The 12004-nt window shown below is 44.5% G+C and overlaps 1 protein-coding gene and 1 long non-coding RNA gene across 7 annotated transcripts in view; one reads left to right on the top strand and one right to left on the bottom strand.

Annotated features, from left to right (window-relative positions):
- Positions 1 to 12004, bottom strand: part of LOC108162551 (nuclear receptor coactivator 3) — a 90065-nt gene that overhangs the window by 38078 nt on the left and 39983 nt on the right. The gene's annotated exons all lie outside the window — the stretch shown is intronic.
- LOC117188924 overlaps positions 1939 to 12004 on the top strand; it is a 46676-nt gene continuing 36610 nt past the window's right edge. The window contains exons 1-3 of one of the 3 annotated variants that reach the window (XR_004472984.1): positions 1939 to 2273; positions 2852 to 3221; positions 3278 to 3735. This is a non-coding gene — a long non-coding RNA (uncharacterized LOC117188924). Of the gene's footprint in view, positions 2770 to 2851; positions 3736 to 12004 lie in introns of all 3 variants that reach the window. The other 2 variants (XR_004472982.1, XR_004472983.1) reach the window with 2 other exon arrangements.

Below are 12004 nucleotides of genomic sequence, written 5' to 3'. Positions count from 1 at the left end.
GGGAGGGGGGGGGGGGGGGGGGGATACAAATTCAAGTTCAACGAATTCTACGTTTGGGTAAATAACCTCACGGTCGGGCGAAGTCGTCGTTGACGTCGTCTGGCGTCGGGCGCCAACACCCCAAAAAGCAGAGCAGAAACGAACGCAGAACCCAGAGCCAGAGCCAGAGCCAAGTCCCCGGCACATGACATCCTCGACGAATCCGAAGCGCAAAAATTCACGCCCAAAAATCTGCCCAAGCAAAAAGGAAAAGCGAAACGTGTGCGAGAGAAAACGTCAAGAGCGAGAGAGAGGCCCCAAATAACCTTGAACTTGACGACGCGGCTGCGAAAGGCTCCACCGAAAACATAACACAAGAGGAACAGCCAGCAGCAGCACCGCCAGAGCAAAAACGAAGGAAAGCCACCGCACCAGAGGAAAAAAAAGAAAGGAAAATGTACACAAGACTTGGGCTTGGGCTTGCAACAAAGTGATTTTTCTCTTTATGCTAATTTCTTGTCTGGGCAGGAGAAGGGCCTAAAGGGTCGCCCCACAGCATCGCTTTTTTAAGGGAAATTGCACACGTACCCGAATCGTTTAGTTTATCTACATTGCATCCCAAACGAGGGGGCGAGCAACAGCTGAACGAGGAATTTATGGGCAAAACACAACTGTACCTTCAACAAGAAGAAAATGGGTTTGAAACAGTTTATGACTTGGTTATGGGCTTAGAGGATGTGGTGGGCATAGGTGTCACAGAAATACTAGATTTCATCGAGGATAGCCTTCTAAGTGGTGGAAATAGCATTTAAAGTCATGTTTTGTGGGCAACTGTACTTTCCAAAATGAAAGAAGCCACAACATGAATGGAATGGAATGAGTGGAATATTTCCGATGCAGAAACATAAAACCACTCAAAAACAACACGATTAAGAAAAATTAAAAGCTTTAAAAGTCATCACTGTACAGATAATAGAGCATAACTAACATTTTCAGCACAACTGTACTTCAAAAATGAGTGATGATTGGCTGCAGAAGCACATTTATCAAGATATTCGATTTTCTAGTCCATTTCTCCATAGAATTAGGTGTTTTAGATACCTCTTTCTCAATTAGAACCTTCTAAAAACTTAATTCCCTCGCTTTATGCCGTTCCACGAAGCATATCGTGGCATTACTTTTCCTCCGCATCTTGGGGAGTCTGTTTTCCTCTCATTTCCTCTGGAAATTAATAACTTTTAGGTTCAAGCTAACGGTGCGGCCCACAGTGGGGCAAGTGGGAGAGCGAGGGGGGGGGGGGGATGCTCAGAGGATGCTAATAACATAGTTGTATGCCATGAACATGGCACACATTCATGCCACATACAACATTAATTAGTTTTGTCTAATTACAGCCAACGAGCGGCGGGGCATCATCAGAATATACAGCTACAATCCGGCAGATAGAGAGATACATCCACGGCCAGAGAGTGCATTGCATAGCAGTTATGTTTTAATGCCATTTGTCGCCAAAGAACAAGTCGGGCTGTGCCTGTGGTGCATGATTGTGGCTTACTGTTAAGTCGCACTGTACTGTACGTATCCGATGGATGCAAAAACTCGTTCGCTAATGGCCTGTCAAACTGTGCGGCAGACAAGAGGCGTCGTCATGGCTCAGAGTTCGCTGTGTCTGGGGAAATACTCAACATAATCTCTGAATCAAGTTGCAAAAAAGATCTGAATGAGTTGGCGGCTTAAGGCTTAAGGCAGAGTTGATTATGGAGAAGATTGAGGTTAACTTTGGCTTAATCGATAATCGAACTATAATCGATGGTAACATAGTTCTGAAACTCTTCTATGGCTTGTACCTTCCATACCCAAATCATTCACTTCCTTGCATAACAATTTCTTCTAATATTTTCCAACTATTTTTCCCCTCCCCCCCAAACGAGTGTCAAAGCTGTCAATGTCATCAAAAAAATCAACAAACATTTCCCATAACCATGCAAATTTCCTACAAAAGAAGGATGATAAAAAAGAGCCCTAAAAATAACATAAATGTAGGTAGTGTTGTTAATTTAATTTTATGACATGACAGCTACAACAACAGCAAAAACAACAAACTGGTCGATAAGGCGGCACGGCCCTAACAAACAAACTAACAAAACACAACAACTAAAGAGACATAAGAGGCCCCCAGAGGCCCCAGAGCCCCCAGAGGTGAGGCCCAGAGCCCGAGAGCCCGAGAGTCGTCATCTGGCAGCAGCGTCAGACGCGAGAAACTTTAGCGGCTTCTAACGGTAAATATGAATATGGTGAGTGAGCGAGAGAGGGAAACAGAAATGCAAACATGCATGAACGTGCACGTAAGAGCCACACACACACACACTAGCATGAGTATGTATTGTGGCAAGTGCAGTCGCAAAGTAGGCGCGTCTCTCTCTTGTTTTTAGCCTTGTTCAACAGCAGCACCGGCAACGGCAACAGCAACAACACCAACAACAACCAGTTAACAACAAAAGCTTTAACAGCAACTTCAACAAAAAATGCAACAAGAAAGGCAAAGATTCGCAGCTTCTTTTTGGGGAAACGAAGGTTGGGATACCCTTGAAGGTCTTGGATTTCTATGGTAGTCAAGCGATTTGGATTATGTTTGGTTGAGGGAACCCATATGACAGCTGTATCTTCAGAAACCAATTGCTCCTATGGCTGCTATAAGATATAGGCATTCAAACCGATCAGCACCGACTTCTACCCTTTGTTGAGCAATAAGCAAGATCTGTGCAAACTTTCAGTCAGAAAAATACAATGGTATCGGTTATACTTCTTTCTTTGCTTTGCAAACATCTGATTCAAAGCTAAAAATAGCATCTCTCTCTTTCTCTTTCTACAGGGTATACACAAAGAAACAACAACAAACCGTTTGCATTCCTGACCTACTCTGCAACTTTACATTGACTTCAAACGGCCTGTAGTCCCGCGCCTCCACCTCCCTCTCTCTCTCTCTCTTGCTGCTGCATGCTACTCCGACCAAAACGCGCAGACGATATTCAGCATTCAGCATAGAAATGGGTGGAGACTCGAAACGAGTTGGGGGTTAAAGGATATGGCCAACAAGCAACAGCAACAACCTGGTTGGCCATAAAAAAGTTGTATTTTTTACCTCCAAAAGTAGTTAAACTTCAAAAGCCGACAAACGTGGAAGAAGAGAAGAAGCAGCAGGGGAAGAGGCAGAGGCAGAAGCAAAAGCAGACGAAGAAGAGGTGGAAAAAATGCATGGCATGAAAACGAGTTTTCACTACTTTTGCCTATTATACAGCACCAACAAAAGCAACAACAAAGCCCCCCAATTGAGAGATGGAGACGACCGTAGACGTCGTAGATGCCACATCAAGGCATGCAACGCCACCACCCAATACCAAAGCAATACAGAAACAAACGAAACAAAGCACAAGGCACATTGCAAGCCGATGACGTGCGCACAGTGGTTGACGGAGGATTTGCATGTGAAATGTTCAGCGAGAAATTACATAACAGCCGATGAGTGCGGGGCTGATGCGAGTGAGGGAACATGTTTGATCACAGATAAATGGAAATGGAAGAGAGTCTTTGAAAATATGAATAGTAAATGTATTTTTTGGTGGGAGAAAAACCTCTTCAAATCGTTAAAAAATAAGGAAACTCAAGTCTTAACTGGGGAATATGGGAAAATGTATCTATCTATCCTCAAAGGAATTAAAATGAGCTGAAATTCCTATGAAAAGGTACTTCCTTCCTGTAAGTTCCATCTTGGTCTTTTGTTATCCTTAATATCATATGTTCCTTAAGTCTCTCCTTCGCTCCACTGTTTCCGTGTCTGGTTTGGCAGCTTTTCTCAGGTTTTTGCCGGAGACGACGCATGAAGGCAGGCCGGCCTCTCTTCTAATCCAGTTTTGGTGCTGCCCCAACCCCAGGCCCCTCTAACGCGAACAAGTTTACAGCTACACGAAACCCGGGCGCATGGTGGGGGGGGGGGGGGGGGGGGGGGGGGGGGGGGGGGGGGGGGAGGATTGGTACAAAAAATGCAACTCCAACAACATGTTGCAAGTGCAAAGGCAACGCGCGCGCGATGGTCACGTTGCAATGTTAGACACGACATACAACCGACTACCCCCCCGAGAGACCTCGCTCTTCTCCCACTCTCGTTACACCTTTTGTAATTTGTTTCACACAGCTATTTTCTCTCCCCCCCCACCCCCGCCCCGCTCGCACTCTCCATCTTGACTTTGTAGGTGCAGACCTGCCCCTGGCAGCAATGCAGACGCGGCGGCCTATTACCACACAACCAGTTGGGCGGCTTGTTTTGTCCCACTGTGCCGGCAGCGGCGGTGGCGGCGGCGGAGTTGCAATTTGCCGTTAGTCGGCTTGCTCTCTCCATGTGTGCGTGTGCGTGGTGTGTGTGCCAATGTCGTTTATAATGAAGTTTCCTGCCGATAAAAGCTAAACTTCAAAAGCTCTTTGGGGGCCTTGCTGCTGCCTTGTCCCTCCTTCCACTTTTTCTGCATGTTGCGTGTTGCATAAAGTTGAAGGTGGCTTTAATGAAGGCCCAATAAAAAGTTATTGAAGGCTTCATTCATTCATTAGGCAAACAGATCTCTCCTCTCTTAGAGATTCCCTCGCATCATTCCACAAAATGCAGCGCAGCAGCAGCAGCCCCCCTCAGAAAAATAAATGACAACAGCAACCACGTGACGTAATAGGCAGCCAAACAAGAACGCAACAAAAAAGAAGAGCACCGACGCAGAGAATAAGCAGGGTAGAGGGGAGAAGAGAGAGGAGAGAAGACAACGTCGCGACCAGAGGCAGACAAACAAATTATTTTCAAATTGTAGCAAGAGATCAATGCAAAAAGATAAGAAAGCCACCGAGAGAGAGAGAGAAAGAGAGAGAGAGAGCGAGCGAGAGGAGGGACACAGAACAGCAGCAGCAGTGCAGGCAGGAAATGACAGTCAGGATGGGGGAGAGGGAAACCGGAGGAGAACAACCGTGTAAAGCTCGAGAGCATAGCATAAAATCCTGACACATTACATTTACAGTTGTGTAAGGACCAGAAGGATTCACAACCGACCGCATCTGCCTCCCACCTCCCGCTCTCTCTTAGTCCGCAACGACCTACCGAACAACAACAACAAAAAGAACCCGCAATGGGAAGCAGCAGCAAAGAAACAACAGCAAAGGGAAGCGCAAGAAAAGAAGGGTAGCTTCGTGGAATGAAGCTTTCGATACCCTCTAAGAAATATAGCCTCTAAATATAAAGAATTTATACATATATGAAGTGATTCCATTTCAGTGCTTCGATATTTTGATTTCCATTGCTGCCAAAATATCCACTGAATCGTCATACCCTCTGCCAAAGGGCACAACAACGGTAGGAAAGGCAGAAGAGAAGAACTACGTCAACAATGCCAGCGTAAGAAAGAGAGTGAGGAGGGAACACTCTGGGAATGAAACGACCCATTGCCATTTTGTTTGTGTTTGTTTTGCTCCAATTAGCATCAGCACACGACCGCTCTCTCGCGCGCTCTCTCTCTCTCTCTTGTGGCTCTGTAGCTTGCGTCATTTTGTCTTTGCAAAGACAATACGACAACATTTTCTTTGGCCTGGGTGAAAGCTTTTCTTTGGGAATCCAAACAGCTGCTGTGGCTTTGTAGCTTTGTATCTTTGTCGTCGCTGCCCGCGTGTGTGTCTCTCTCTTTCTCTCTCTCTGCCTGTGCGTGTGTGTGTGTGTGTGAGTGTTTCATTGTCATCTCGGGCCGCCCCATTCATGATGACGCCAAAAGCAGCACACGAAAAAAAAAAACCAAACGCCGGTTGGGATAGGGTCTCGTCTCACAATATCCCATGTGGGATGCGCTCTCTCCCGCTGTCTCTCCTCTATCGCGTTCTCATTCTCTCCACCTTTCTCTCTGCCTCCTAATTTCTTCCAATTATCTCACCTCGTCGTCTGCCTTAAACGGAAACTTGTTTGTAAAAGCTCGTACCTCCTATCTCCCACCCATCAAAATCCAACCGCCAAATATTTTATTTCTGGAATAAATACGAGTATTTTGGTAATTTTCCCGAAATAAAAGTTCCATTGGGTGTGGTTTAGGCTCTAAATAGAAGTCGCCCCCCGTTCCAAGGAACTGTCCCAGAAAACATACAATATTTCACACGAAAGGAATGAAATTTCCTTGGGCCCCAAACCCTCACAAAACGTTGAAATTACCCTTCAGGAAAACGCAGGAAATGGAAAGGGCTTGGACGTGGGACGTAACATGCCACGGAAAAGGATTGTATTGTAGATTGTGTTTATGGTGAAAATTATACATATGGCAGCCCAATGGCCGAGGGGAGGGGCGATGTGTCGCTTTCACTATGCAAATGAAGATATTAGGGAAAGTTCCGTTTAAGCCGTCGCTGAAGGTCATTCAGGGGGGATTCCCATTAAAACGAAGATTTTTATAATGTTACGTGGATTATGGAGAGACGTTAGGGAAAGTTCTGGCAATGGGAGATCGCGATGATGCAGCAGATAGTCGAAACCCCAAAACTGGGGCCAATTAAATGTTGTCCATCGCACAATTTCGCACTCATTCATTCATAAACATCTCAGTGGTCCAATCAAATCAAGTAAAAGACTTTTTAATGAAAAGAGGGCTCCCGCCATAAGATTTATGTAGAGCAGAGATCCACAAATTTTAATTAACACACGATGGAGAAGAGGAGCTCTCAACAAATGAGTGGAGAAATATATACAAGTTTGCTAAATTTGATTCACACTTGCCCCATTAGGGGGCCACGTTGCTGTGTTTTGTTTACCATAAAAAACACGCAGGCAATCAATTATAAATTTTGCTTTGGAATTCATTGGGGAGTGGGATACACGAGGAGATATAATAGTTGGTTCCTACATCTACCAACGGAGATCCCTGCTGATCCCCCACACACACACGGGCGTACGATCTGCCAACAAAATGCTCCATAAAACTGTCAAGAATTTGCAAAAGTGAGAACATGAAACCCGCGCATTATCCACAACTTTAATGAGTGTGTTCTGGTAGTACCTCTTCTGGACCCCAACCATCCAACCATCCAACAACCAACGTGTTCTGGCCATCCATTCCAACTGTTCTCAGCTTACGTTCTGTTCTCCTCTCTTTCGTTGGCTCTCTCTCTTGCGCGCTCTCTTTCTCTCTCTCTCGCTGGCAGAACGAAACGAACGAAAAATGCTAACGAAACGAAAATGCAAAATGTCAATGTCCTCCACTGTACAGTTCAGGCGTCAGAATTGCGTCGCAGTTTTTGTGTTTTTGCCCACAGAAATGTTCTCGCGGAACGATGGCAAAGTGGAACACACTGCAGCAGCAACACACAGTGGAGGTAGGCAGCGGCCGGGCATAGGGGGTCTGGGAGGGGGGTAAACGTAAGCGTAACGTGGGGACTGACTGACTGCTCAGCTCTGCTGCTGGAGTGTGTGGAGTGGAACGTGTATGTGGAGTGTGGAGTGTGGAGTGTGGAATGAAGTAATGTGGAATGACCATGGGTGTACGATAGAGGGGGTACGTGCTAAAGCAGGGGGATATCTCCATGATTCTCTCTAGTTCTCTCCCTCTGTCCTACTCTCTTTCTTTGGCGCGCGCCATAAATCCAAAGCAAATACAAATAATGTCATTCCTCCTTCTGATTCCCATCTCCCCCTCGAAAAGTTTTACCTCTTTTAATGAATTGCTTGGAGCAAGTTTTTTAATAAGCGCCACTAATAGATAGAGAGAGAGAAAGACAAAGATAGAGCCACATACGGGGGCGAAACAAAAAAAAATGAGTTCTCTCTTGTTGCCAATACTTAATGAAAAACGGAAATGCCGCTTTAGATTTATAGCTCTGATAAAAACAGCTACGACCCCCCTGCGGGGAGTTGGTAACTGCCTGTCGTTGGCCTGGCCAACAGATGTTGGCGGAACTTGTTCTTTGCTGCACAAAACTTCCCAAGAGATTTAAGGGTTATCCACGCAGCTCTCGATTTCCCCATGCAAAAGTTGGCTAAGAGCAGTTAAGGCCCACTTAGTGATAGCCATGCGTCATACAGGGTTATCACTCGGGTGAACCCCGTCGAATGTTATATATTTATGACAGACTTTTTCAGGAAAATGGTCAGACTGGTCTTCCATCTTTGAAACTGTTCCCTCAAGTCGCAATCATTTCAAAGATACAGTAAATCTCTGGAAGCAGAACCATAAATAATGATCTTAGCTAAATGGTTCCCAAAAATCATAATAGGTAAATTTTTGTAGCTAGAATGAAGAAAAATTCTCCCCCCCTCGAGCGATCTCTCTCTATCTCTCTTTTTCCCTGTGACCTGTGCTTCGACAAAAACGTTCACTGTTTCTTTTTTTGTAATTTAAGAAATCATCTCTTAAAAGTTTCCATAAACACACTAAATGTTGTTGCTTGGTGTGGTTTTTGTGTCTTTTAATCTAGATCTATTGGCCCTGCTCTCTCCCCCAATTCGTTTGTTTTCTTGCTATAAATTTTGATGTTCTTCTCAAAGCAATCCAAGGCGCATTTCTCTGCACTTTTCCAGCAGTTATCTTCCGCCCCGTGGTGTGTTTTTAGCCCATTCAATCATTCGCAAAAGCAGGACTCCCCTTATAGGAAAAATATGTCTATTTTTGGGGTATTATCTCTTTCCAACTGATCAAGATCCGGACTGTGGGACATGTCCGGGTCCAAAAAAATAAACTATCCAAAGGGAATGTAAAAAGTGCTTCTTATTCTACTATAAATTGTCGATATCTAAAAAAAAAGCTTCTAATAGTGGATGTCTTTTATCGACTAAGAATTTACCCTAGAGATATCATATTTTGGATGCATATTTCCTCATATTTCATCAACCAAGAGTCTACCCCAGTAATATCCTACTTCTGATGAATATTCCTTAACCATTTCCATCCTTAGACATGGTAGATCCTTAAACATACCTCAAATCAAAGAACTCTAGTTGTCGAAAGCATCTCGACTTCACTTTTTGATTACATACCTGAAAGGAAAAATCGAAAAATAAATTAGTTAAAAATCGAAATAATACTCATAGAAATGGCAATGGAAACCCCACCCAAACAGAGACGAGACCTCCCCTCCCCAGCCCCGCCCGAACAAAGGGAAACCCACAAGTAGCAAAACAGAATGAAAAGATGTTGTTGGATGTTGTTTTTTTAATGTAGGGCTCTTGACACCTGCTACACGTGTAATCAAATACAATAAGCCATAAAAAATTATGATAAAAAACAGGTGATAGAGAGGTCGGTCGAGTGGAGGCGAGGAGAGGAGAGGTGGGCCGAAGCGAAGAGAAGCAGCAGAAATGTTGCCACAATAAAAATATAAAACTTGACAATGAGACTGGCAATGGTGTCCTGTGCCCCTCAAAACAGGACCCTGTCAGGGATCCTCTGGCAATGAAAAAAGAGGGCGGGGAGGGGAACCGAGGAGGAGTAGCAGGATTAGGTGTCAATTGTTGTGGGGTCGAAGGTGGGCCTTCGGAAAATCCTTTGCCAAACAGAGACAGGGACACGGCTGCCAGCTGATGGCTTGTCGCTTGTCAATGGCATAAATAAGGGGCTCACTGAAACATGGTTCCTCGCCCAGCAACAGCTACAGCAACACGGGCCAGGGCTAAGGGAGCCACAAGTGTCTCAATCACAAGAACAACTGTGTAAATTTGATGATGCCCTTGTCCCTAGTTATCCTTCGGCCGCCCCCACTGATGGAAGGCCTAGAATATTATACAGTGCGTGCCATTTTGAGTGGAACATGATGTTTTGCTAATTCGAAAGATTTTCTACAAAAAGTGACATTTTTCCAGCACACACAACACGCACACACATTCAATTTTCCACTTTCCACTTTGATATCCAACTTAAGCTCAAAACTAATAGAAAAAAGGATTGCGTTGGAGAAAAGAGTGCTCTCTGGAGCTAAAAAACTTGATGAAAAGTCGGAGAGTACTTTTCCACTCAGATCTGTCAAAACCGAAGCATCTGGTGGATGTAACACCTTTTAGATGGGTTGGAAAACAGTCACCGAAATGAGTATGGGGCTCATGACGTCATGCGACTATGACGCTTAACGAAAAAACGCATCAACCCCTGACGGGCAAAAAGTTCATTGTCTTCGCTTTACAGTTTATTGCACTTAATTAACAAAAACAAACCGAAAAGCAGAGAAAAAGCAGGCTAGCAGACTGGCAGGGAAGGCAGCTCTCATTCTGGCTGGCAACACCTACCAGAGATACAAAGATACACAAGAGATAGAAAGAAAGAGAGTGAGAGAGAGAGATACAGATACAAATACTAAAGCGCCAGCGATAATGAATTATTAGCAGAAGCAGCAGCGGCAAAGCAGAAAAAAACGAACCAAAAAAAACGGAATACTGGTCGTATCTCTATAACAAATCTCTATCTGTATCTGCTGGGTTCTCGGCTCTTTTGCTGCCCGGATATTAGCGAATGCGACAACATGTGTCGCCTCTTCCCAAACATGCAACAGAAGGCAGGGCAGGCAGCATTGCCAAGGCGAAGGCGAAGGCGTTTTCTGCGAGTTCTCTGGAAGTGGAAATCACAGTCTGTTCTCCTTTCCGCCTCCTCTGCTGTTTTAATGGTGCATGGGAAATTTAATTTCTAAATTGCAGCTGTCGTCGCTCAGCCAAACATTTGTCTTCGGCCTCTTCCCCGCTCTGCGGCTCTGTTCTGTTCTGTCCATAATAATCTATTGGATAGCATCGTCATAAATCATACAATCCACAGAAAAACACACACACACGAGCGACATTTCATCAAAAAAAAAAAACCGTCCACCATCCACAATCCAAGCGAGTGGCAGGCGGCTCCTTCGTTGCGTATACGCCGAGTATGTGCGGTGGCAGGAAATGAGGCGTGGTGAGACACCAGCAGACGACGCTTGAAGGAGAGCTGTCAGTCAGTCAGAGAGTTTCCTTTCATTTATAGACAGATCATAGACTTCCAGAGGGGAAGAAGGGAATTTTGGCAGGGAATTAGCCAAAGAAGGAAATTGAATAAAAATATTCTGAAAGGTAAATCTATCAAGATTCTACCACTAACACCTCTGAAGGTTAAACTGGCAACCTCAGTACGATCTGGCATCTCTATTCCGTAAAGCGTTGCCACTTTATGCATTCATTTGTGATGCCACTCCTAGAAAAAGTAGCAAAGAAAGTGTTTGAGGGGGAATTATTTAAAAATAAAATAAAATCCAACAAAGAAACAAAGAAGCTACTGCCAAGAAATCCAGTTAATTACTTAAGGTTAACACCCACTTTCCCACCTCAGTGAACTCTGGCGATTATTCAAGTATTTTCCATTAAAAGTGGAGTTAATCCATCCCTCAATGGAATGACAGCTATTTCGCCAGACAATGAAATCAAATGAAAGTAAAATGTGGCTGTGACTCATTTCAGATACATTTTCTACATAAGTATCTTCAGATAGACAGGCACTGCACCTACGAATGCGAATGCGAATACGAATGGATGTATGTTTTATGGTCTGGCCCCAAATTGCATGTTTAATTGCAATAAAAATAAAAAAAACCAACCAACCGCCCGCCCACAAACAAACAATCGCCAGAGCGGAGTGCAGCGGAGCAGTGGAGGAGCAGCGGAGAAGATACAGAAGCACTTTTCAGGGAAAATTTCGCGCACAGCTGAAAGACAGAAAACAGCTGCAACAGCAGAAGCAGCATGCCCCAAAGCCAGACCGAAAATGGGGGAAAACATTTTCACGCACTCTCTGGAAAAAGACAGTCAGAACGAAGGACCGACCGAAAACAGGAAAACGAAGAGCCGCACCTCGCAAAAAAAATATATATAGATTCTCAGAACAGAAGGGAACTCCTCCGCCCCCCCTTTGGAGATATTCTCTCTTACATGCAAAAAACCAATTAATAATTAAAACTCGTTTTCAACAGCAATTTTCATTAATTTTTGCCGCTGCTCTTTTTATGCTGTTGGAAA

The sequence above is a fragment of the Drosophila miranda genome, chromosome 4 (genome assembly GCF_003369915.1).
Source record: "Drosophila miranda strain MSH22 chromosome 4, D.miranda_PacBio2.1, whole genome shotgun sequence".
NCBI classification, from domain to species: domain Eukaryota; kingdom Metazoa; phylum Arthropoda; class Insecta; order Diptera; family Drosophilidae; genus Drosophila; species Drosophila miranda.
The sequence above is the reverse complement of the archived record's forward strand: the minus strand, read 5'-3'. Positions and strand labels throughout refer to the sequence as shown.